Source organism: Protopterus annectens, chromosome 1.part2, assembly GCF_019279795.1.
Source record: "Protopterus annectens isolate FY-2018-M chromosome 1.part2, PAN1.0, whole genome shotgun sequence".
Taxonomy (NCBI): domain Eukaryota; kingdom Metazoa; phylum Chordata; order Ceratodontiformes; family Protopteridae; genus Protopterus; species Protopterus annectens.
Genome location: NC_056727.1, coordinates 1,166,400,410 through 1,166,427,393, shown reverse-complemented (window position 1 = coordinate 1,166,427,393; position 26,984 = coordinate 1,166,400,410).

Here is a 26,984-nt window from a genome sequence, read left to right as displayed (position 1 = left end):
CTATCTAGACCTTGCCAAGGCCTTTGACACCATCCCCCATTCTGGAATCATAGATAAGCTTACTAAGTTGGGCATTAATCCCTACATCACCCAATGGGTTGCTAACTGGCTTACTGATAGAACCCACACTGTAAAAGTAGCCGACTCCAAATCCAGCTCCAGACAAGTGACAAGTAGAGTACCTCAGGGTTCAGTCCTGGGACCACTCTTGTTTGGCATCTACTTCTCTGAAGTACAGGCCAACACTAAGGGACTCTAGTTAACAAAGTTTGCAGATGACTGCAAACTGGGAGCCATTATTGAATCCCCAAATGATGTGGATGCTCTACAAAAGGGCCTCACAGAAACAGATGCTTGGTGCCAGAGCCATGGGCTCAAGCTCAATGCCAAGAAATGTATAGTTATCCCCTTTGGGAAAAAACATGTATCCGTGAATTACCATATAGGTGGCAGTACACTAAACACCGAAAGTGTGATAAGAGACTTAGGGACACAGGTGGACAGTGGTCTCACCTTCGATAACCCCATCGCCACAACAGTCAGGAAATCCTTCTATGTAGCACACCTCATCACTAAGGGCTTTTCATCCAGAAAAAAGGAAGTCATTGTCCTACTGTACTCATCCCTCATTAGACCCATTATAGAATACAACGCCCCATTTGGTATGTACCTGTCAATTCATCTGCAACAACTGGAAAGGCCGCAGAAATACCTCACTAAAAGAATCACAGGCCTAAAACAGATGCCCTACGCTGACCACCTTAAAAAACTCCAGCTATACTCTGTCGCATATCGTCTACTCAGAGGCGATCTCTGCTTAACATACAAGACCATGTCAAACTCAGAGCTGTTGGACATGCTACACTTAAAGAAATCCCAATCCCTCAGAGCCACATGCTCCAGGGATCTAAACCTTGTCATCACAATAAACAAAACATGCTGGAGGGATAGGTTCCTGACCCAGAGACTCCCCAGACTCTGGAATAGATTGCCCATACATGTCAAGCAGAGTGCTCTTTGGCCCTCTTCAAAAGGAACCTTGACGATTGGATGGGAGAAAGGAAATTCCCCCCGGGGATCACGTCAGTTGCTCTGCTAGACAGGGGTCCAGGGAAGCAAATAGTGTGGGAAGAAATAGCCAGGGAATTGTTATGGCTAGGCTTGTATAGGCCCTAGGGCTGATAGCCTAGTACCAACCTATGAACCTATGAACCTATGAGAGTAACATATATGTGCTCTGTTCACATACTATACCCTTATCTGAGTTTCACTGTTAGAAGAAATAAAATACACATGTGTGTGTGTGTGTGTGTGTGTGTGTGTGTGTGTGTGTGTGTGTGTGTGTGTACGTACGTGAATATGTATGTTTGACACATTTCTTGACTAATTGCTTTAACTCCTGCTTTGTTATGCTGCTCATTTTTTTTATTGCATGCATTATGAAGACATTGTGTAGTTGAGTTATGTTTCTTCAATTTTTTTGTTATTGGTTGCATTAATCCTTTTGTTGGTGATTCAGTAGGCATATCATTAGCATATATAGATAGGAACACGGCACTGAAGCCCTCTTACTAACATTTTGTTATTTTTCCACTTTAGGTGTTGAAAATGTTATTTAGGGGCTGGACAGTGGATTACTCAATAAAGCTAATTAAGTCAAATACTACTCGATGCTCTGGATTTGGCTTTATTAACCTGAAATCACCAATAACAAAATTCAAAAATAAAAAGTCATGGGCATTCAGAAGCCATGTAGCCAAAATAGTGACATGTCTTTAAGAGGTTATTTGCATATATCTCTGAGCCTCCACTATAGGAGGTTTAATGTCGTATACATTGACTCTGTGTGTGTGTGTGTGTGTGTGTGTGTGTGTGTGTGTGTGTGTGTGTGTGTGTGTGTGTGTGTGTGTGCGTGTGTATTCACATATCTATCTAGATATATATATATATATATATATATATATATATATACATATATATATATATATATATATATATATATATATATATAGACATATATATATATATATATATATATATATATATATATATATATATATATATATATATATACATTTATTTAGCTTTATATATGTATCTGTATATTTCTATGTCTGTATGTAAACACACAGCACACACACACACACAAACACCCACACACACTATATATATATATATATATATATATATATATATATATATATATATATATATATATATATATATATATATATATATATATATATATATATAATATAGTATGTGTGTGTGTGAGTACAGAGTGAGAAAGATCTATGTGTGCATGTGTAGAGAGACAGATCTGTGTATGTGTGTGTGTGTGTGTGTGTGTGTGTGTGTGTGTGTGTGTGTGTGTGTGTGTGTGTGTGTGTGTGTGTGTGTGTGTGTGTGTGTGTGTGTGTGTGTGCATTATATTCCACCCCTAGGGCCAGCTTTCTAGTCTAATTATATTATATTTTAATACATATTACCCTTAGCACTTGCTTTATTGTTTGAAAACAAGTGTTTGAATAACTAGGCCTGTTAGAAACATAGCCTATTAAGTTTTATATATATATATATATATATATATATATATATATATATATATATATATATATATGTATACATATATATATATATATATATATATACATATATATATATATATATATATATATATATATATATATATATATATATATATATATATATATATATATATACATGTATATATATATATATATATATATATATATATATATATATATGTGTGTGTGTGTGTGTGTGTGGAGAAATACACCTTTCAAACTTATTCTGCACAAATGATTAGACACAGAAACAAATTTAACAGATATAAAAAATCATATTGTTTTCAGGTGGCCAAGGCATGCATATGTCATTATTATTAATCATAGTTGCCTGCTGCAGGAGCTTGATCTTTGCTTCCAGGTTTCTCCCTGCTATGAGCACTCTTGGACATGCTTCTTTATCTGGCAGCTCTATTGGTGCTCAGGTGAGTACAACATAAATCTCATCCTCTGAGTGCCAGAAATCTGGACAAAGCCTGACAAATGGGGGGGGGGGGGCAAAGGCCCCAAAATAGGGACAGATTTTAAATATTGCTTTTATGAACTTAGAATGTTGTTAAATTAAGAAGGTTTGTGTTAAATGTGTGCAACTCAAACATATTTCATTATTTGGTGACTTCAATCCTCAGATCATCTCAGTAATTTGATAGAAAATTACAAATGTTATAGGTTCATAGGTTCATAGGTAGATACTAGGCTATCTGCCCTAGGGCATTTATAAGCCTAGCCCGAGTGTATTTGGCTTCCGCCTCCCTATTAGATTAGCCTACTGTGCCTCTGTAAAGATGGTCATGGAAGGTACCCTTTTAAGATTAGTTTACTGTGCCTCTGTCAGGAGAGATCCCAGGGGTGAATTTGCGATTTCCCATCCACGCATCCAAATTTCGCTTGAAGAGGGTCTGCGAGGGGCTATGTCTAATATGAACTGGGATTCTATTCCAGAGTGAGGGGAGCCTTTGGGAAATGAATCTGTCCCTCCAGCATGTCCTATTTATTTTTGTGCTGAGGTTTAGGTCTCTGGAGCGTGTAGCTCTAAGGGACTTGGATTTTTTGAGGTGGAGCATGTCCATTAATTCTGGGTTTGACATGGCTTTGTACGTCAGGCATAGATCGCCTCTGTGTAGGTGGTAAGCAACTGAGTAGAGCTGGAGTTTCTTTAGTCGAGCTGCATAGGACATCTGTTTGTAGCCCATGATCCTCTTGGTGAGGTACTTTTGGGGTCTCTCCAGTTGCTGCAGGTGTCGGGTAAGGTATATCCCAAAAGGAGCATTGTATTCAATTATGGGCCTGATGAGTGACGAGTAGAGGGGCACAATGACCTCTCTTGATCTAGATGTGAACCCTTTCGTGATAAGGTGGGTTATATAGAAGGTCTTTCTAACCACTTTGGCAACGTGATTATCAAAGGAGAGATTACTATCTACATTGGTCCCCAAATCTCTAATTACTTCTTCCATACTTAATGGATTATGGGCACCTTGTTTTTCCCAAAGGGGATGACTATGCACTTTTTAGCATTTAGCTTGAGGCCGTGGCTCTGGCACCAAGCATCCGTCTCTGTGAGACCCTTTTGGAGGATGCTTGTGTCAGCTGGAGATTCGATTATGGCCCCCAGTTTGCAGTCATCTGCGAACTTTGTCAGCCATAATCCCCCCATGTTAGCCTGAACCTCAGAGAAGTATATACTGAACAAGAGAGGTCCCAGAACTGAGCCCTGTGGGATGCCACTTGTAACTGGTTTGGATTCAGACATGGCACCTGCGATTCTGACCATGTGGGTTCTATCTCTGAGCCACTTTGCAACCCATCTTGTGATATAGGGGTTGATGCCCGAGTGGGGTATTGTATCGAAGGCTTTTGCGAGGTCCAGGTAGGCTGTGTGGACTACCTTGCCCTCATCTATGGCTTTGGTAACTGTTTCAAAGAAATCAACTAGGTTTAAGAGGCAAAGATCTGCCCTTAACAAAGTCAAATTGGGTAGGGTCCAGTGTCTGGAGGCTCCCAATGTCTTTGTTTATGAGTTCCATGATAATACGCTCCATAGCTTTACAGACCAGACTAGTCAGGCTTACAGGGTGATAGTTTCCAGGGTCCGTTGTGGCATCACCTTTGTGGAGTGGGACCACTGTAGCTGTACGCCATTCTTTGGGTACATATCCTGTAGTAAGGCTAAGTTTGAACAGTGACTTAATGTGAAGGTTCATTTCTTCTTGAAGCTCGTGTAAGACACAGGCTGGGACACCGTCCGGTCCCATAGATGCTGTGTTTTTTGCTTTGGAGAGGGCAGCTTTCACCTGTGCATCTGTGATGTCAGGGAGGTTACATTCAGTTGGGGTAGGCATTTGCGCCTTTGGGGGGGAAGGGGGGGAGAAGTTTGCGCTGAATCTGTCTGCCAGAATGTTGGCTATGTCTGTAGGTTCAGTATATTTTGTACCGTTATGCAACAATTCAGAGCATATCTGGGAGTTTCCGCCCATGTTTCTGACATAACTAAAGAAGGCCTTGTGATTATCTTTAGTGTCTAGGACAATTTTTCTTTCAAAACTGGCCTTTGATGATTTTATGAGGGATCGAAGTTTCTTGCTAATACTGATCAGTGATGCCTTCCCTTTTTGGGATTTTGCTCTGTCATGTAGTAGCTTCCTCCTTCTGTTGTATAGCTTATTTATGGCCAGGGTCCACCAGTCTGGTCTCCTGTTTCTGGAGGAGTGAGTCTTGGTTTTATTTGGGATAGCACAATCCATGCATTCCTGCAGGTGCTCATAGAATGCATTTGTAAAGGATTCTGCGGATTGGGCTGTATTATCCTCTGGCCCAGGGGCTTTGAAGGATTCCACCTCAGTCTTGAGAAGTGCAAAGTTGGCTTTGGAGGAATTCTTTACAGTGATTTCCTTGGCTGGGGGTGGGGATGGGATATGGATGACCAGGGAAATTTGTTTATGGTCTGATCTTACCAATGAGGGTTTTACCTCTGGTGTGGAACATAGAGTCCCCATGTTGGTGATGACCAGGTCCAATATGTTGTTCCCTCTTGTGGGAGTAGTGACCAGTTGTTCCATTGTGTTAGAGTTTATAAATTCAAGGAACCGTTGGGCGAGGGTGTTTGGGCTTGAGTAGTTTTCCCAGTCAATGTTTGGGTAGTTGAAGTCACCCAATAACATAGTGTTTGGAGAGACCTTCATATTCTCCAGTGTTCTCAGGAATGCCAAGTGGGGTTCCTGTAATAGGGAGGGTGTTCTGTAGCAGGCTACAAACTGAAAGGCAGTTTTGCCCGCTGTTATTTGCACATGGATGGTTTCCAATGCTTCGTGCAGTGCCACTAACCTGGAGGTGTAGGTATCTTTGATGAATACAGATACTCCCCCTCCTTTTGTGCTTCGGTCCGAGTTTTGGGGCCGAAGCACATGGTATGAGTTATAACCTGGTAGTGCTGGGGTGCTCTCAGGAGTCTTGAACCAGGTTTCTGTTACTGCACAGATGTCGATTTTCTCCATTCTGAGGAGAGTCTCGAGTGCGTGCATCTTGAGGTTTAGACTTCTGGCATTGAGTATCATTACCTTTAGTTTTTTTATCTTTGGGTTGTCTATGGAGGTGGGTTTGTCCTTTGAGCCTTGCCTAAAAAAGGCACTATAGGGGTGGTAAGAGCCTTGGCCAGTATATGAAAGCCTAAGGGTAACAGGTGCAAGCCGTCCCTAGTGAAGCAACGTGGCTTGTCGAGCATGTCATCCCAGGCTGACAGACACTGGATCCCCTTTGAATGACACCAATACTTTAGCCAATTGTTGAAACTGATCATTTTGTCTTTATACTGTGACATCATTCTTGGTGAGAGCAAGATGCTACTCAAGGTCAGGGACATACCAGCCTGGGCTACATAGTCAGAGAGCTCCTCTATGTCTATCTTCATGTAGTCCAGGGAGGTATGTCTCAGGTCATTCACACCAGCATGGACAATGACAGAGTCATACTTGTACTTGCTTTGGAGTGACCTGAGTGCTTGAGTTATGTGGCGGATCCTGGCACCCGACAGGCAGCTTACAGTGACCTTCTCCTTGTTCAGTCTGGTAAGTGGGATGTGAGTGTGCCGGACAATAGAGTCCCCTATAACAAGTGTATTTGGTGTGCTGTTTGGCCTTATGGGCTGTGACTGTGAGGCACACTGATTTTGTGAGATATGTGATTTGTGGGTATTGTTGAGGGGTGGCTGTTGCTTGGATATCTGCTTAGGAGGTCTTTGCTGTTTAGGCAGATTTTTATTTAGAGCCTCAGAGTATGTTTTTTTGTGTTTATGTGTTGGGTATGCAGATGCAATAGGTCTGTGTGAGACTGGATTTGTGGTGTGGGTGGTTACCTTTTCCTCCTGACTGACTGTGCCAGTCTTGGGTTGAGAGAGGTCTGCCTCCAGTTTGGCTGTGTAACTGCATCTCTCACATGTATTAGAGTTTGTTGGAAGAAGGAGAGAGTTGTCTGTGTACATAAGGCAATTGTAACATTGCATCAAAATTCCCAGATTCACCAACTGGACTGGAGAGTAACCCTGAAACTGACCCTTGGACATACCAGATTTGTATAGGGAATTGTTTTTTTTTACTGATCAGATTAGGGAAGGGAACTTATTTTTCACTTGATCAGGAAGGACCAATCGGGAATCTAATACTTATGAGAAGTCAAGGAGGGTGTAGTGCTTTAGTTAGTTAGTGTTTCCTTATAAGAGCTGAGCAAGTGCTGGGCTTTAGAAAGAGAATAGAGTGATTACTTTGAGAGTTTGAACAGTTCTAAGGGAAAAAGTGAAGAGCAGACTTTCTGGAGCCTGGAATAGTTTAAACCTGTTTAGGCGGTGCTGCCTGATGCTGCTCAGTGCGCAAAACCACGCAAAAAGAGAGTTGTAGGGTTTTAAGAGAGAGAGATCAAGGAGTTTAGAATTGACCCAAAATGGCCAATAAAACTACAGCTTCTAGGTAGTAACCACTCCTCCAGGGACATGCAGGCTGTTCAGTGTTAACCACTCCCACTGGTGAACACAGAGACTTCCCTTTAGCCCAAGCAAGCACTGGCCTTCTAGAAACTTCCAAACAGTTCAGAACAGCAAATATGTAACTGAACTTTCTTAACTTTCAGAAAGTGGGAAAAAAGCAAGATTTTTTTTTTTTTGTTGTAGTTTAAAGGTAGCAGAGATACACAAGCAGCAAAATAATTACAACAGTGCAATAAATGACCCCACACTTGAGTGCTAGGCCAAAATCAGGTAAAATGCAGTTTTTAGAGAAAAAAACGATTTTAAATTAAGTGCAACACAGGAAATGCAGTAAACAGGCTCTAGATGTGTTCCAAGTACTGTTACTGTTGCAGATATAAACTTTAGCAAGCCATAAAATGCCAAAAAGTAGGTGGCAAAGCAGTAAAACTTAACAAAAAATCAGAAGAAAATACTTAAAATCACAAAAGTGGCTCCTTTTCTTCTCTCAGCTTTTTCTCCTCTTGGTAGGTGCTTCAGCAACAACTAGCAAGCCTGAAAAGACACCAAAACCATGAAGCAGCCTGGTTTTAAGAGAGAGAGAGAGAGAGATCAAGGAGTTTAGAATTGACCCAAAATGGCCAATAAAACTACAGCTTCTAGGTAGTAACCACTCCTCCAGGGACAGGCAGGCTGTTCAGTGTTAACCACTCCCACTGGTGAACACAGAGACTTCCCTTTAGCCCAAGCAAGCACTGGCCTTCTAGAAACTTCCAAACAGTTCAGAACAGCAAATCTGTAACTGAACTTTCTTAACTTTCAGAAAGTGGGAAAAAAGCAAGATTTTTTTTTCTTTTGTTGTAGTTTAAAGGTAGCAGAGATACACAAGCAGCAAAATAATCACAACAGTGCAATAAATGACCCCACACTTGAGTGCTAGGCCAAAATCAGGTAAAATGCAGTTTTTAGAGAAAAAACTATTTTAAATTAAGTGCAACACAGGAAATGCAGTAAACAGGCTCTAGATGTGTTCCAGGTACTGTTATTGTTACAGATATAAACTTTAGGAAGCCGGAAAATGCCAAAAAGTAGGTGGCAAAGCAGTAAAACTTAACAAAAAATCAGAAGAAAATACTTAAAATCACAAAAGTGGCTCCTTTTCTTCTCTCAGTGTTTTCTCCTCTTGGTAGGTGCTTCAGCAACAACTAGCAAGCCGGAAAAGAAGCCAAAACCACGAGGCAGCCTGGTTTTAAAGGAGTACAGCACCCACAGACTCAAAAACCATGTTTAAAACATCATGGCATGATGTTTCCTACACTTTAACAGCACTCTGGGATTATTTACAGGATTTTAAATATTTTTATATGTAATTCCAGACTCTGATCACCTGGAGGCTGGCATATTGACGTGGTTTGGATAAATCAGGTTGCCATCCAGTATCCCAGAAATCATTGTTTGGCTCAAAAATGTTACATCATGCAGGCCTCTGTTTGCCTAAAGTTCCTGTCATTTCACAGATTTTGCATGCGTACAAAGTACTGAGTAAAATAGAACAGTATAAATAACATTCCCTGCTGCTGGATGACTACTTAAAACAGAAACAGTGCAAATGCCACAGAACACACTGAAAATGCTGTTTACTGCTGCCTTTTTTTCTAATTTAGTTTAAATGACACTAATTTGTGATACAATGAATTCCTGTCCATTTACTTCTCCCCTCCCCATAACACTTAGCTTCCCTAGCTGTCAAAGTCCTGAGGGTAATTTGACCTGGTAATTACATTGATTGGCAAATCTCAGCAGGGTGCTTGACTCATGTAATTTAATCTTTGCTCTAGCATTTCCTTTGTTAGAGGGGACATTTTTTGCTGCACTATAGCCATGGCCTTACTTGATTGCAATCACATCCAGTAAGGTCTTGCAGCAAGGAGCTAAAGAATAAAACATTTATACTATTAACCAGTTTAGATCTTTATTAATTTAAGTGTTAATGTATCACTTCATGCTTCCACCTTGTTAAAAATTGAGATTTACATGTGCAAAGTGTGTTGGTATGCAGTGTTTGCCTTCATATGTTTTTACTCCACTCGTTGGTTTGCAAAAAAAAAAAACCTTTTGCAGTGTCCCTGGATTTGTCTTTGTACATACAAACCACATTGCTATATTTTCCTCTTCCTTTTTCTTGTGTCCAGAAGTCACTTATAACAAAGTAAATTTTTTATTGATTTTTTTTTTTAAATAAAGGACATCGAGGTTAGCTTACTTTGAATCAGATAATGGATGCCACTGCAAAGAATCACTGTTGAAATATTTGTGCATGGACAAAATCCCTTATTAAATCTATTTGCCAGCCTCCAGTTCAATTGGCACTATGGCTTTAATATACTGGTGTGTTTGCTCATGCCTTCCAAATATCTCCACCATTACATACCACTTTTGCAGTGTAGTAACCACCCAACATGCCCATACACCTTTAGCCATCAATATGCAGCTACTCCTGTTTTTGTGAGTATGTGAATTCATTTTCAGACTTAAGGTGTGGAAGCTGCACTGAATAATTCTAGGTGCTTGTTCAGGTTTCACATGGTGCTTGCTTAGAGCTACTCTCATGTTAAGCCACTATGAATATGTTGCACTGCCACCTCTGATACCAGGGCAATGTTTTAATCTTTCTATTCCCGCACTGCACACTAGCAGTATCCGGTGCAAATACAACAGAGAAGTATGCAAGCGATACGCCACCTAAGCATCATTTGCCGTGCAGAATGTACAAGTATGCATACCAAATTTCTGTGTTTCCAAACATCGGTGTTACTACACTACTACTGAATAAAATGAACAGCACTCAGGCTGGGGGGAGGACAAGGGAGCCATGACATCACAGAATGGGTGAGTCTTATTATTTTAGTTAGAATCAGATGACGGCTGTGTTGATGTCACTTTAGGGGAGGGAACTGATTTAAAAAAAAAAAAAAGTACCTGTACTGCCTGGCCTCGATGATGTCAGTAATTGGGCGACTCCAGCAAGCTTTATTCAAATGTGAGAGAATCATTTTGTAAGTGAAACCATCACAGTATGAGAAGGTAGGCTTCTGTTACAGAAGTAAGGGGAATTATAAAAATTGTAAATGTTTTATTGTAGTTGCTTTACAGAGGACAATGTAAATAGGGAGGAAAAGAGCCGTGAAGTTGAAGAATACATTAGAGAAACCTGTTGTACTCCTTTAAGAGAGAGAGATCAAGGAGTTTAGAAATGACCCAAAATGGCCAATAAAACTACAGCTTCTTGGTAGTAACCACTCCTGCAGGGACAGGCAGGCTGTTCAGTGTTAACCACTCCCACTGGTGAACACAGTGACTTCCCTTTTTTTTTTTTTTTTTTTTGTAGTTTAAAGGTAGCAGAAATACACAAGCAGCAAAATAATCACAACAGTGCAATAAATGACCCCACACTTGAGTGCTAGGCCAAAATCAGGTAAAATGCAGTTTTTAGAGAAAAAAACGATTTTAAATTAAGTGCAACACAGGAAATGCAGTAAACAGTCTCTAGATGTGTTCCAAGTACTATTACTGCTACAGATATAAACTTTAGCAAGCCAGAAAATGCCAAAAAGTAGGCGGCAAAGCAGTAAAACTTAACAAAAAAATCAGAATAAAATACTTAAAATCACAAAAGTGGCTCCTTTTCTTCTCTCAGCGTTTTCCCTTAATCACTGTTTTTATAGGATATCTCTACTAGTATGATCTCTAAGAGTTCTCTGGCAGTGACACCTTTCTTTTGGGAGATTTCTTCCATCTTTGGGTTTGCACAAATGAGGAGCTGCTGTTTATTATTTCAGGAGTGCTTTTCGGCTTGCCCTCCTGAAAAATGCTTATAGCTAATTATTTTCATTTGGTTGATTTCCTGATCAATTATATTCTATAAATTGATTCCTCTCTGTCATGGTAAAAGCTTATTGTTTCAGTAAGGAGATTGTCAGTTGTGGTTTGATAAGTTTTGGCCAAATATCCATATATTTTATTGTTAACACCATAAGGTGGTCATTCTCTAGACTGGGTGGTCTTTTCTGCTATCAAGGAGTCAATATTAAAATGTTTAGCCATTATATGGCTGTTTGTAATAGGATCATAGCATCATAGGAAGTTACTAGGCTAATGGCCCTAGGGCCTTTACAAGCCTAACCAAGTTCTACCCTTATTTCCACAATCAGCACTTATTGCCCCTGTCCAAGAGGGACACAGATGAAATAGCACAGCAGCCAGAAATGTCTTGCATAAGAAAGTATTTTGTTTAGGAAAAATGAAGTGAAATTATTTCTCATTGTTCTAAAGATCCAAATTCACAAAATGTTTTGAAAAAAATGGAGGTATTGACTGAAGAAAAAAAAAGGTAATGAAGTTCATTATTGGAGTCTTATATCTAGAATATTTAAAATAAGTTGGGGAAATTTGTTACATACTAATTTAATTTTTGTAGAATTTATGCAGTTCTGCATTTGCTAAGTATAACAATGAACTAAAGATGTAATGAAGAAAATACAATATGATATAACTACTTATTACCTATGTGACTGCACATTATAACAATATGATATAAATACTTATTATCTATGTGACTGCACATTATAACAATATGATATAACTACTTATTACCTATGTGACTGCACATTATAACAATATGATATAAATACTTATTACCTATGTGACTGCACATTATAACAATATGATATAAGTATATATTACCTATGTGACAGCACATTATAACAATATGATATAAATACTTATTACCTATGTGACTGCACATTATAACAATATTATATAAATACTTATTATCTATGTGACTGCACATTATAACAATATGATATAACTACTTATTACCTATGTGACTGCACATTATAACAATGTGATATAAATACTTATTATCTATGTGACTGCACATTATAACAATATGATATAACTACTTATTACCTATGTGACTGCACATTATAACAATATGATATAAATACTTATTACCTATGTGACTGCACATTATAACAATATGATATAAGTACATATTACCTATGTGACTGCACATTATAACAATATGATATAAATACTTATTACCTATGTGACTGCACATTATAACAATATGATATAAATACTTATCTATGTGACTGCACATTATAACAATATGATATAACTACTTATTACCTATGTGACTTCACATTATAACAATATGATATAAATACTTATTATCTACGTGACTGCACATTATAACAATATGATATAAATATTTATTACCTATGTGACTGCACATTATAACAATATGATATAAATACTTATTATCTATGTGACTGCACATTATAACAATATGATATAAATACTTATTACCTATGTGACTGCATATCATAACAATATGATATAAATACTTATTACCTATGTGACTGCACATTATAACAATATGATATAAATACTTATTACCTATGTGACTGCACATTATAACAATATGATATAAATACTTATTACCTATGTGACTGCACATTACAGCTCACTTAATTCCATTCACATGACACTTTGATTTTGCAACATGGATGTTAGAGACCAGAAAACTTTGAAAATACTTTGTTGTGCTTGTAAATTGAGAGGATAACCACAATTTAGATCACCATAATGGAAGGGTTCTCACAGAAGCATTGGGATTTGTAGGATAGTCTGTAACATCTGCAAAGGCTAATGACTTGTTTTCACTTTGTTTTCATAATTGTGAGTTCCTGTTTTAGAACTTACATTGATTTTATTGTTTTTGTCATGGTAAATTGTCTGTTTTATGCAGTCATGGTTTTAACATTGCTTAGAAGAAAACACACTTTTCTAATAAAGTAAGTGGACTCCGCCATTATTCATGGTATTTCATAGACACAGCTATTCAAACTAATGCATTTGTATGTGAAGATGGGGACAAGTTGTAGGCCTGTAAGAAAGTGGTGGTGAAATGTTTGAACAAACTGTGAAATGAATGGAAGAACTCAGGTGCATGCATAGTGCTTTGCATATGAATAGGCATTAACTGGCAAACTGAACTCAAGCAGCTTCAGAGCACAACTGCAGGTTTAGCATAATAATAGAAAGATGGTTTAGTGTTGTGGAGTTGGACGTTTCTAAAGATTGGATGTGTTTCTGGTACCGTCTGGCTCCAGCACCTCCATTTAAAACTAAGAATGTCACTTAAATATCTTGAACTCTTTTGAAAGGCCATCCCTTAGCATATCTAGTTATCCCATTTGCATTTAAAAAATAAAAGCACAAAACATACTCTTATGTGGGTAGATTTTGATTTTTATAACTATAGAAACATATCAGGACAGAACTACCAACAATAATGCCTCTTCTGTTTGTGTTATCTATTGCTTTATATTCATTAATTCAAAGCAACATACATGATCTTTTAAATTAATTTTATTTTAATTTACCTGTGGAAATGCATTGATTCCTAATAATCTTGCCATAGCAATAGAATTTCCTGAGAATGCATCTGCAATCATGGGTCCAGCTGGACTTCCTTTACGACAGTTATAATTTGGAACTGCTTTAATATTTCCAGTAAGAAATTGGAATGCAATATCCATCACACGGAATACACTATTACAGGAGTCATATATTTCAAATCCCAAGGTAATGTTAGGTAGCAGAGTTTTATCTTGATTTATGTTCTCAACTGCAAACATAATAGTCAGGAGGAAATCATATGCAAACAAGTCAAAGCTGAAAAAGAAAAAAATATATATAAATAAATAAATATATATATATATATATATATATATATATATATATATATATATATAAAATAGGACTTACAATTCACGCAGTCAAAGGAATGCTAACAGTATAGTGATTTAATTAGAAATCTTTGATCAGTGATGACAAGAAGCTATTACATGGAGGGTTTTTTATATGCATCTATTTATTTCTGTTACTACAAGGCAGCTATCTTAATATTTTTAGGTTAAAACAACAGCAACAGAAAGAAGCCTTCTCAAATAGTACACATTCAAAACATGATTTTCCATAACAGGATAAACAAAAGAATTCAGGGGAATGAAAGCATAAAAGTTCCTCTAAGGCTATGGACATAAAGCCAGTTCTAAACGAGAAAGACCAAAAGAAAAACATTTCAAATCTAAATGGAGCAGGACGTAGAGGAAATAATAGTAAACATATAATAGGAAACAAGGCTTTATTAGTGCCAAAGGTTGACCAATATTTGTAATGGAATACATCAACATGATGTAAGAGAGAAATAATAGTAAAAATATCTTAGGATACAAGACTATTAGTGCTAAAGGTTGACCAATATTTGTGAAGACATACATCAACATGATGTAAGAGAGAAATAATAGTAAACATATACTAGGAAACAAGGATTTATTAGTACCAAAAGTTGATCAATATTTGTGAAGGCATACATCAACATGATGTAAGAGAGAAATAATAGTAAACATATCGTAGGAAACAAGGCTTTATGAGTGTCAAAGGCTGACCAATGTTTGTGAAAGCATACATCAACATGATATAAGAGAGAAATAATAGTAAACATATAGTAGGAAACAAGGCTTTATTAGTGCCAAAGGTTGACCAATACTTGTGAAGGCATACATCAACATGATGTAAAAGAGAAATAATAGTAAACATATCATAGGAAACAAGGCTTTATTAGTGCCAAAGGTTGATCAATGTTTGTGAAGGCATACATCAACATGATATAAGAGAGAAATAATAGTAAACATATAGTAGGAAACAAGGCTTTGTTAGTGCCAAAGGTTGACCAATTTTTGTGAAGGCATACATCAACATGATGTAAAGAGAAATAATAGCAAACATTTCATAGGAAACAAGGCTTTATTAGTGCCAAAGGTTTACCGATGTTTGTGAAGGCATACATCAACATGATATAAGAGAGAAATAATAGTAAACATATAGTAGGAAACAAGGCTTTATTAGTGCCAAAGGTTGACCAATACTTGTGAAGGCATACATCAACATGATGTAAAAGAGAAATAATAGTAAACATATCATAGGAAACAAGGCTTTATTAGTGCCAAAGTTTGATCAATGTTTGTGAAGGCATACATCAACATGATATAAGAGAGAAATAATAGTAAACATATAGTAGGAAACAAGGCTTTGTTAGTGCCAAAGGTTGACCAATTTTTGTGAAGGCATACATCAACATGATGTAAAGAGAAATAATAGCAAACATTTCGTAGGAAACAAGGCTTTATTAGTGCCAAAGGTTCACCGATGTTTGTGAAGGCATACATCAACATGATAGAAGAGAGAAATAATAGTAAACATATAGTAGGAAACAAGGATTTATTAGTGCCAAATGTTGACCAGTGTTTGTGAAGGCATACATCAACATGATATAAGAGAGAAATAATAGTAAACATATAGTAGGAAACAAGGATTTATTAGTGCCAAAGGTTGACCAGTGTTTGTGAAGGCATACATCAACATGATGTAAGAGAGAAATAATAGTAAACATATACTAGGAAACAAGGATTTATTAGTACCGAAAGTTGATCAATATTTGTGAAGGCATACATCAACATGATGTAAGAGATAAATAATAGTAAACATAACGTAGGAAACAAGGCCAGTGTCAAAGGTTGACCAATGTATGTGAAGGCATGCATCATTATGATGTAAGAGAGAAATAATAGTAAACATATAGTAGGAAACAAGGATTTATTAGTGCCAAAGGTTGACCAATGTTTGTGAAGGCATACATCAACATGATATAAGAGAGAAATAATAGTAAACATATAGTAGGAAACAAGGATTTATTAGTGCCAAAGGTTGATCAATGTTTGTGAAGGCATACATCAACATGATGTAAGAGAGAAATAATAGTAAACATATAGTAGGAAACAAGGATTTATTAGTGCCAAAGGTTGACCAATGTTTATGAAGGCATACATCAACATGATATAAGAGAGAAATAATAGTAAATATATAGTAGGAAACAAGGATTTATTAGTGCCAAAGGTTGACCAATGTTTGTGAAGGCATACAACAACATGATGTAAGAAAGAAATAATTGTAAACATATGGTAGGAAACAAGGATTTATTAGTGCCAAAGGTTGACCAATGTTTGTGAAGGCACACATCAACATGATGTAAGAGAGAAATAATAGTAAACATATCGTAGGAAACAAGGCTTTATTTGTACCAAAGGTTGACTAATATTTGAAAAGGCATACATCAACATGATGTAAGAGAGAAATAATAGTAAACATATAGTAGGAAACAAAGCTTTATTAGTGCCAAAGGTCGATCAATGTTTGTGAAGGCATACATCAACATGATGTAAGAGAGAAATAATAGTAAACATATCGTAGGAAACAAGGCTTTATTAGTGCCAAAGGTTGACCAATGTTTGTGAAGGCATACATCAACATGATATAATAGAAAAATAATAGTAAATATATAGTAGGAAACAAGGATTTCTTAGTGCCAAAGGTTGGCCAATGTTTGTGAAGGCATACATCAACATGATGTAAGAGAGAAATAATAGTAAACATATAGTAGGAAACAAGGATTTATTAGTGCCAAAGGTTGACCAATGTTTGTGAAGGCATACAACAACATGATGTAAGAGAGAAATAATAGTAAACATATCATAGGAAACAAGGCTTTATTAGTGCCAAAGGCTGACCGATGTTTGTGAAGACATACATCAACATGATAAAAGAGAAGGGGGAGGCAAGAGCCAGAAGCATAAGGCTATAGACAATGCAACCAAAACATCCTACGGTAATGCAGACGGTGCAACAGTAAACCTGAAGCACCACATCATGCCATAAGTAAAAATGTAATACTATTCTTAAAAATAGATATTGCATTTGCAAACGTAGTCTTTACACTTTGTTTTTTTTTTCATTCATGACATTTTTTTCCATAATTTCATCAAGAACATGATCATTTTATACATTGCATTATTTCTCTAAAAATAAGGCTACCTTTTCCACCAAGTCATGCATTTGAGTTTTAAATGTTTCATTGGCGTGTATTTACATAGACTTTACATGAACTATGGCATAATTATAGACTAAGCAGAATATGTGAGACGCTGAGCTCTTAATTAACAATAAGTACATTTTATTTTATTTATTTGATATTTGTTGACTAGGTTAGTCAGATTGGGCAATAGCCCCTTTTCAGCAGAGACCCGAGGAGAAAAGTTCCAAATAGAAAAACAAGAGGGAAAAGACCAATTACATGCTAAGAATATACGAATGAGCAGATCGAACCTAAACTAAGCATAACACAGTGTGAAGTTCAAAACATATCAACATTCAAGATAAAGTAAAATACAATATATCCATCCTAATAGAGTGCAGTCAGTTTTGTACATGCAATAAGGTACTTTCATAAGAGGTCATAGGGAAGTGGAAGTTTACAGGAGAAGCAAAAGACCTAGAGGCATATAATACCTAAAGGGGTTAAAAAGCATGAAAAAGACCAGTGGCCAGACAACAGATCAGTTAGCTGAGAGTGCCATCAGAAAACTGTTAGCACATAATGGAACCTTGAGTAAAGGCAGCACCCAACTATATCTGTAGTTTCAAAGAAGCAGAATTTTAGGAAGGAATAGATGAAAGGTTACCTGAAACAAGTAAATCTAGAGACTTAGTCTTTGACAATAAGGAAGAAGAAGGGATGTTTTGCATGACTGGGTACAGAACATGGCCAAAAATAAACAATATTTAGCAAGAGAACCCTTGATTCTGTCTTAGAGCCGTATGATTAGTGGGTTCATTCCTGATCTCTAACTACTGTCAATATGCATGTTTTCTTTATGGTCATGGCATTTATTTTCTGGGTAGTCTGTTTTTCTCTCATTTTACAAAAGCACATATATGTTCATAGGTTTATAGGAGGTTAGTAGGCTAGCGGCCCTAGAGCCTTTACAAACCTAACCATGTTAATCTCAAGTATCCTCATTTGTTCTTCTTGGGTAGTTCACAGAAAGAATTTATGAGCAGGGCATGACTATGACCAACACTGGCTAACCCTGTCCATGAGGGACATGGGTGCCACCCCAGGGCTGAATTTGAGGTCACCCATTCTATCTTGGTTGCATTTGAATAAGGTCAGTGAGGAGCTCTGCTTTATGTGATTAGGAAGTCTATTCCCGAGAAGCGAGTCACTGGGCGACATATCTGTCTCTCCAGCATGTTCTGTTAATGTCACAAACTAGGTTGAGATCCCTAGAGTGAGTGACTCTTGTGCCATTTGACTTACAAATGTACAGCATTTATCTTAGGGCAAAGTTGGAGATTGCCCTGTAGGCTAGGCACAAGACAAGTCACCTCTCAGCAACCTATAACATACAGAGAAAAGTGACAGGGCTTTCAGCCTGTCCACGTAGGTCATGGTTTGGAGTCCCTGTATTTTGTTAGTGAGAAACCTCTGAGGTCTCTCCGGCTGCTGCAGGTGTCTGGTGAGGTATATGCAGAACAGTGCATTATATTCTATTAATGGTCTAATGAGGGTCGGGTACAGTAGGGTTATAACATCCCTTGCCCTGGATGCTATGCCATTGCTTATGAGGTACACTACGTAGAAGGCTTTCCTTACCACTATGGAAACTTGGTGGTCACAGCTCAGATTGCTACCAACCTGTGTTACCCAGTCTCACACCACTTTGTTGGAGCTCAAGGGGTGCTGTCAATATTGTAATTTGTAGGGAATTCTGTTTTACCAAAGAGAATAATAATGCATTTTTTTAAATTTGGTTTTAGACCATGGCTTTGGCACCAGTTGTTTGTTTGTGTTAGCCCTTCTTGTAATATGTTGGCATCAATGGGGGAACTCAGTGATTGTTCCAAGTTTGCAATCATCAGCAAAATTGGTGAGGCAAAGGCCATCTACTTTGGCCTGGACTTCTAAGAAACAGATGCCGAATAGTAAGGGGTTCAGCACAGACCCCTGTGGTACTCCACTGGTGACGGGTCTTCTGGTGGGGGTGGAGTTAAATAGATAGGACAGCTCATACATAACATATGTCAAAAATTTTTTTTTTAGAAATTTAAGTTAATATCCTTAGAATGCATAGAATGTAGGAATGACAGTTTGTCCATTAGTAGTTTATTAAAACTGAAAGCCCTCAAAAGATAAACCATATGAATAAACGCGATTGATTTTATCAGTTCATACCAACATTATAATCCATTTTTAAAAAAATATTTTTATATGTATTAATTTTTTACCTTTATTAGCACTGTTTTTGATACTGATTTGATACATTCTATGCATCGTAAGGATATTAACTTAAATTTAAAAAACAAAAACATTTTGAAATATGTTATGTATTAGCTGTCCTATTGATTAGGCTCAAAGCATATTAATTGATGGTGGGGTGTGGATAGATTATGATACTATAATTGCTTTTTATATACTTATTTACATATATGTTTTATGCTATTTTGAGAAATTATTATATCTCTATGCGTCTTGTGCATTTTACTTCTGTGGTTACTGTTGCATTTTATGTGTCTTATGTCGTATGGCTGCATTTAAACAGTAGTGAAATATTTCGTTTGTCAGTTTCCCTTTAAATATTGTATAGGAAGTGATGTCACCTATTCAAGTCTATTTATCTGATTTTTAAATTTTAGAACCTTGTGTCTGATGTTCCTTATGTGATTTGACTGGGATGAAAGCGCTTATACCTGTGGACTAATAAACCAAATTTTTGTGGATTTATAATCTCTGGTCTGCCATTTCTGACTTTTACTTTTGTTTTGATGTTTTTCCTGGTTTTGAGGGACTTACCCCTCTATGTTCTGCACTAGTCAAACCCTAATGGTTCCTGACAAATAAAGGTCATTGGCCTAAAGGACCTGAGCTAGTAAGAAAGATGAGCCAGTTATCTTACATTATGGCTTTAAATGCAAAAACAGGGTTAGGTTTTTAATACTGATATTATATATTTAGAAAGTTGTTCGAATAACAGACTTTGTGAAGTATATGATATCTGAAATTCAAATATGCTTTTATTTAGTGACTGCAATCTACAACAATTTTTCCAGAAAACCACAAACAGGTTTTGAATTTGCATGTTTTCTGAAGGATATGAACTCTGATATTGCCTTGTTTGTTATCATTTAGTCACTAGTTTAGTCCTGAATACTTTGCCAGAAAACCTTACAGTTTATGAACATACCAAAATATGAGGCAAAATCTTGGACAATTGAAAGACACAGGACAAAGCCCAAAAGATAATGTTGGGCAAAGTTTCAAAATGAAAGACATTTGAAATGTGTTCTTATCTTATGTAACAAATTTCCAAGCTGAATAATAAGGTTTGCCTGACAGTGCATTTTCTGAAGGTTGTGAACTCTGAAACTCGAATATCTGTTTATTACTACATCCAAAAGTTTGACATAATGTTATAACTTTTTACAAGAAACAGAACCAAAACATGATGCAAAACTGTACACATTGCCCCTCCTGCAGTAACCCCCTACCCCCCAGCAGCAGCCCCCTTCCCAGCCATTCCAGTGTTCCATTACTTGGCTATTTCTTCCCATTACCATAAACACTGTTTAAACCTATAAGTATGCATACTGTTTTCTTATTTAATTCTACAATGATTACAGATATTGAAATAAAACAGCACAAACACTGATAGCCATTTGCTAAAAAAAATCCAAACAACAACAACAGCAACAAAAAAATACAGTCTCACAATGAAAACAGACTTACCACGAGCATTAAACTTCTCTGCCCTTGAAACTCACATTCATTGAAATGGCATGAAAACCCACATTCAAAGAAAATGTATCTGGCCAGTGGAGGAATAAGTTTACCTTTGGACTGTCAAACCATAAGCTCCTTGCATACATTTATAGCCATGCATACATCAATGTGTTCTTTGATTCATCTTCCTGATTGTATTAAATTATATTCCTTGCATAACACAGCACCACTTATTAGAATGGCATTTTAAATTTGTAGTTATGAACATTCTTCTAGTAAGCAATGAAATAAAATGTATGAACCACTAATGACAAAACTAATGATTTCAGAAAATTTCAGCCATAAAAGGCCACTCAGACCTCTGCCATTACAATCCAGCAATATTACTCAATAAAGCACAATCTCTGCAGAAGTAAAAGTCATCAAAATAATTCCACATTAAAGAGCTCTGTAACCAATAAAGAGGTTGCTAATGGCAAACAACTTTACATTTCAATGTTTCATCTACAAATTCACTGTGTGCTGCCTTTTAAGATTTAATTGCCTATGTTACATAAAAAAATGGTAAGCTGATAATATTATATTAGGGAATGACTGCCAAACCAACTAGTTCATAGTTACTAGGAAACTCATACAAAGGAAGACCCACTCAATAGTGTAGAACCCTTATATCTGCTTAAAATGTACCAAATAATTGGTAATCAAAATGGCAGTGCAATATCAGCACTCCATCAACATGGTGTGGTAGTAGGATCCACAGCCTTCTGTACCAAAGGCAATTATATTACTAATACTGCTTTCAAATTCTACAACTCAAACAGTGACCACAATTTGGTAAACAAAACAGTTAGTTGCACATTGGAAACCAGCTTAGCATGAGCAACAGTAACCTTGGCTTCCCTTGAAATTCACATTTCCATGAAAATGAAATGAAACTCAATCCCTTGAAAATGCACTGAAACTCATAATTCCCTGAAAATGTACTGAAACTCAAGCTCACAATTCCATCAGCAGTCTAGTAGTTGGTATAGAGGATTCAGGCACTTGTCTCCTGTAACCATGTTACAGGGTCAAGCCTGATCAAGTTAATTTACTAACCTGGCATTCGTCCCTATCTAGGGCATTAAATACCATACCTCCAAACCTCATAAACTTCTTAGCATAAGAAATCTGGACAAAGCCTAAAATAATGGAGAGAGAGGTCCCAAAATAGGGACAAATTTGAAATATTGCTCTTACAGACTTAGAAAGTTGCTAGAACAATATAATTTGTCTATTAAAGGAAATGAACCTGAAACTCAAATGTTTGACATTATTTAGTTATTTCACTCCTCATTCATTTGCCAAAAAAACAAATGAGGCAAAAATCAGGAGATTATGCAAAAACTCTGGACAGTTGAGAGGTACGCATATCTCTCTATCTCTTAGTGCAAAAAAATGGAGATACAATGGCCCAAAACAGAGATAGATTTTAAATATTGCTCTTTTAACTTAGAAAGTTGGTAGAATAACAGGATTTGTGTTAGCATGCATTTTCTGAAGGATATGAAGTCTGAAACTCATGTATATGCCATTATTTAGTGAATCTAGTCCTCTGTGATTTGCCAGAAAACCACACATTTTATGAGAAACAGATCAAAACTATGAGGCTAAATCTGGACATTTGAGAGGTATGTTAAACACACACACACACACACACACACACACACACACACACACACACACACACACACACACACACACACACACACACACACCTACCTACCTACTTCTCTCATATGGCAACACACTTACCCTCTCTTTCATACATCAACAAACATCTACCTTAAATTCCATACACATACCTACTCTTTCACATAGCAGCAAGGACACACACACACACACATACATACACACACATGCACACACACACACACACACACACACACACACACACACACACACACACACACACACGCGCACACACACACACACACACACACACACACACACACACACACACACACACACACACACACACACACACACACACACACACACACACACACACACACACACACACACACACACACACACTTTATCTCTCATGCAAACACAATGGATTACATACACACACACACTTTCTCTCTCATGCAGAAATGAAGGGAACGCTAGTGTAAATTATATATATATATATATATATATATATGTTTATATATATGAATACATATACACACACACACACACACACACATGTGCCACTTACTTATTTACTTACCTTTTCCTCTTAGTGGAACAGTTATTTTAAATTCCATGTGCAAGTGCAAAATAGCTTTACATCCATGTTAGTGCACATGTGATGCATGCATGGTCCTCCTTAAGGAGAAGACACCACCACCACAAAGAGAAGTAGTTTCTTTTTTTTTTTTTTTAATTATTGGCCAAGTTGCAGCTGTAAAAGGGGAGTGAGCTCCCCCCCCCCATCCTATGGTTCTGATGCCCTTGCCTTAGCTTTCTCCTCTGGATCCTAGTGCCTGCCCTGTGCTTCCTCCTCCAGACAAACATTGTGCTGAAGTGCATACAGTGAGTATGCCTCCTGACATCCCTGCTTTGGGATATGTTTGGTGAGGATAGGGGGTTGACGCTTGTGCTGAATCTGTCAGCTAACAGGTTGGTGATATCTCCTGGTATAGTATGAGTGATCTCACCTACAACCAGTTTGGCAAATAGCTGGGCATTCCCTTTAAGACTTAAGATGTAGTTAAAAAGTTCCTTATGATTATCCTTGGCTAGGGATGCAATTTTAGTTTTGTAATTTGCTTTAGAACACTTTACAAGATTTCTGATTTTCTTGTTTAGGCTTAGGATGTAACTCTGCCTCTGCAGAATGATACCCCTCTTGCTTTTGAACAGCAGTTCCTTCCTCTTGTTATATAATCTGTTTACCCTTGAAGTTTACCATGGTAATTTGTTTTTATGGGAAGACCTGGTTTTGATCTGGTCAGGTACAGTAGAATTTAGGCAGTCAATTAAGTGTTTGTATAGGGCATTAGAGTATACTTCTGCATAGTTATCATTAATGTCTACAATTGCATGTGTTATGAAGCTTTTTATATCCTTGCTTAGTAGGCTGTAATTAGCTTTGGTAAAGTTTTTTATAATTTATATTCCTGTGAGGGTGTCAGTTCCAGCAGTTACTTCAAACGAGACTGATTTGTGGTCTGACCTAACCAGGGCAGGCATCAGTCATGAGGAAGTACAGTGACTCCCATGTTGGTGAGTACTATGTCCAGAATATTAGAGCCCCTTTTGGGGGTGCAGACTATATGTTCTAGAGCATTTGTGTTAACAAAGTCCAGGAACCTCTTGGTGAGCGTGTTTTTGCTTGTGTATGTCCCCCTGTCTAGGGAAGGTGCTGGGCTGTATGTTGATACATTCCAGTAAATCAAGGTAGGCAGTGTGCTTATCCTGGTTCATGGTGGGGGATCTATAGCTAGCAATGATGTGGAATGATACTTTCCCAGTAGTTAATTGGACATAGAGTAGTTCAACAGAGTCATGCTATTTGACCAGTCTCAAAGTGTATTTGGTTTTAATGAAGATGGATACACCTCCACCTTTGGTTCTTTCACACTCATTTTGAGACCTGAATGTGTGGAAGGCATTTTAGCCTTGTATAGCTGGGGTGTTCTCACTGCTCTTGAACCATGTCTTGGTAACTGCACAAACATCAACATCCTCCAAGGTGAGGAGTGCATCCACTGGAGCTTACAATTTCTTCAGCAGTCTGGTAGCTGGTATGGAGGATTCAGTGCTCTTGTCTCCGGTAACCAAGTTACAAGGTTAAGTCTGATCAAGTTAATTGACTATCCTGGCCTCCCCCCAAATTAGGGCATTACATACTATACTTCCATAGCCCCTTAGCATATGAAATCTTGATAAAGTCTAAAATAATGGGGTGCACAAATGCCCCAAAATAGGGACAGATTTTAAATATTGCTCTTACAGACATAGAAAGTTGCTAGAATAACAGCATTTTGTTAGTATGCATTTTCTAAAGGAAATTAACTCTGAAACTCAAATGTATGACATTATTTAGTTATTTCAATCTTCAGTGATTTGCCAGAAAACCACACGAGGCAAAAATCTGGACACTGTGCAAAAATCTGGACAGTTGAGAGGTACACATATCTTTCAATCTCTTAGTGCAAGAAATCTGGACAAAAGCCTGAAATAATAGAGATATGATGGCCCAAAATAGGGATAGATTTTAAATATTGCTCTTTTTAACTTAGAACATTGCTAGAATAATAGGATTTGTATTAGTGTGCATTTCCTGAAGGACATGAAGTCTGAAACTCATATATATGCCATTATTTAATGATTGAATCCTCTGCGATTTGCCAGAAAACCACAATTTTTATGAGAAACCGATCAAAACTATGAGGCTAAATCTGGACAGTTGAGAGGTCTGTTAAACTCACCCACACACTTACATACCTGCCTTCTGTCACATAGCAACACACTCACCCTCTCTTTCATACATCAATAAATGGCTAGTTTAAATTCCATACACTCACCTACTTTCTCACATAGCAACACACACACACACACACACACACACACACACACACACACACACACACACACACACACACACACACACACACACACACACACGCGTGCCACTTACTTACTTACCTTCTCTCTTAGTGGAATAGCTATTTTAAATTCCATGAGCGAGTGCGAAATAGGTTTACATCTGTGTTAGCATGATTGTGATGCATGCATGGTCCTCCTTAAAGGAAAAGATGTCACCTCTACAGACAGAAGTAATTTTTTTTTTACTTTTTTTTTTTTAATTTTTGGCCAAGTTGCAGCTATAAAAGAAGGAGGGCACTTGCCTCCCCTCCTCCCTATGGTTCTGGCACTCTTGCTTTAGCTTTCTCCCCTGGATCCTAGTGCCTGGCCTGTGCTACCCCCTCCAGACAAACACTGTACTAAAGTGCATACAGTGAGTATGTCTCCCAACATTCTTGCTTTGGGAAATGTTTGGTGGGGATAGGGAGGTGACATTTGTGCTGAATCTGTCAGCTAACAAGTTGGTGATATCTTCTGGTGTAGTATGAGTGATGTCACCTACAATCAGTTTGGCATATAGCTGGGCATTTCCTTTTAGACTTCAGATGCAGTTAAAGAATTCCTTATGATTATCCTTGGCTAGGGATGAAATTATATTTTTGTAATTTGCTTTAGAAGACTTTAACTTTTCCTCTGCAGAGTGATATCCCTCTTGCTTTTGGGCAACAGTTCCTTCCTCTTGGTTATATAATCTGTTTATACTTGAAGTCCACTACTGTGGCTTGTTTTTATGGGAAGACTTGATTTTGATCCAGTCAGATACAGCAGAGTTTAGGCAGTTGCTTAATTGTTTGTACAGGGCATTAGCATACATTTCTACATGGTGATCATTGATGTCTGCAATTGCGGGTGGTATGAATCTTTTTATACTATCACTTAGTAGGCTGTAGTTAGCTTTGCTAAAGTTTTTTATAATTTTTGTTCCTGTGAAGGTGTCAGTTCCAGTAGTTACTTCAAGCGAGACTGATTTGTGGTCTGCCTAACCAGGGAGGGCATCCCTCATGGGGAAGTACAGTGACCCCCCCCCATGATGGTCAGTACTAGATCCAGGGCGTCAGAGTCCCTAGTGGGGGGTGCA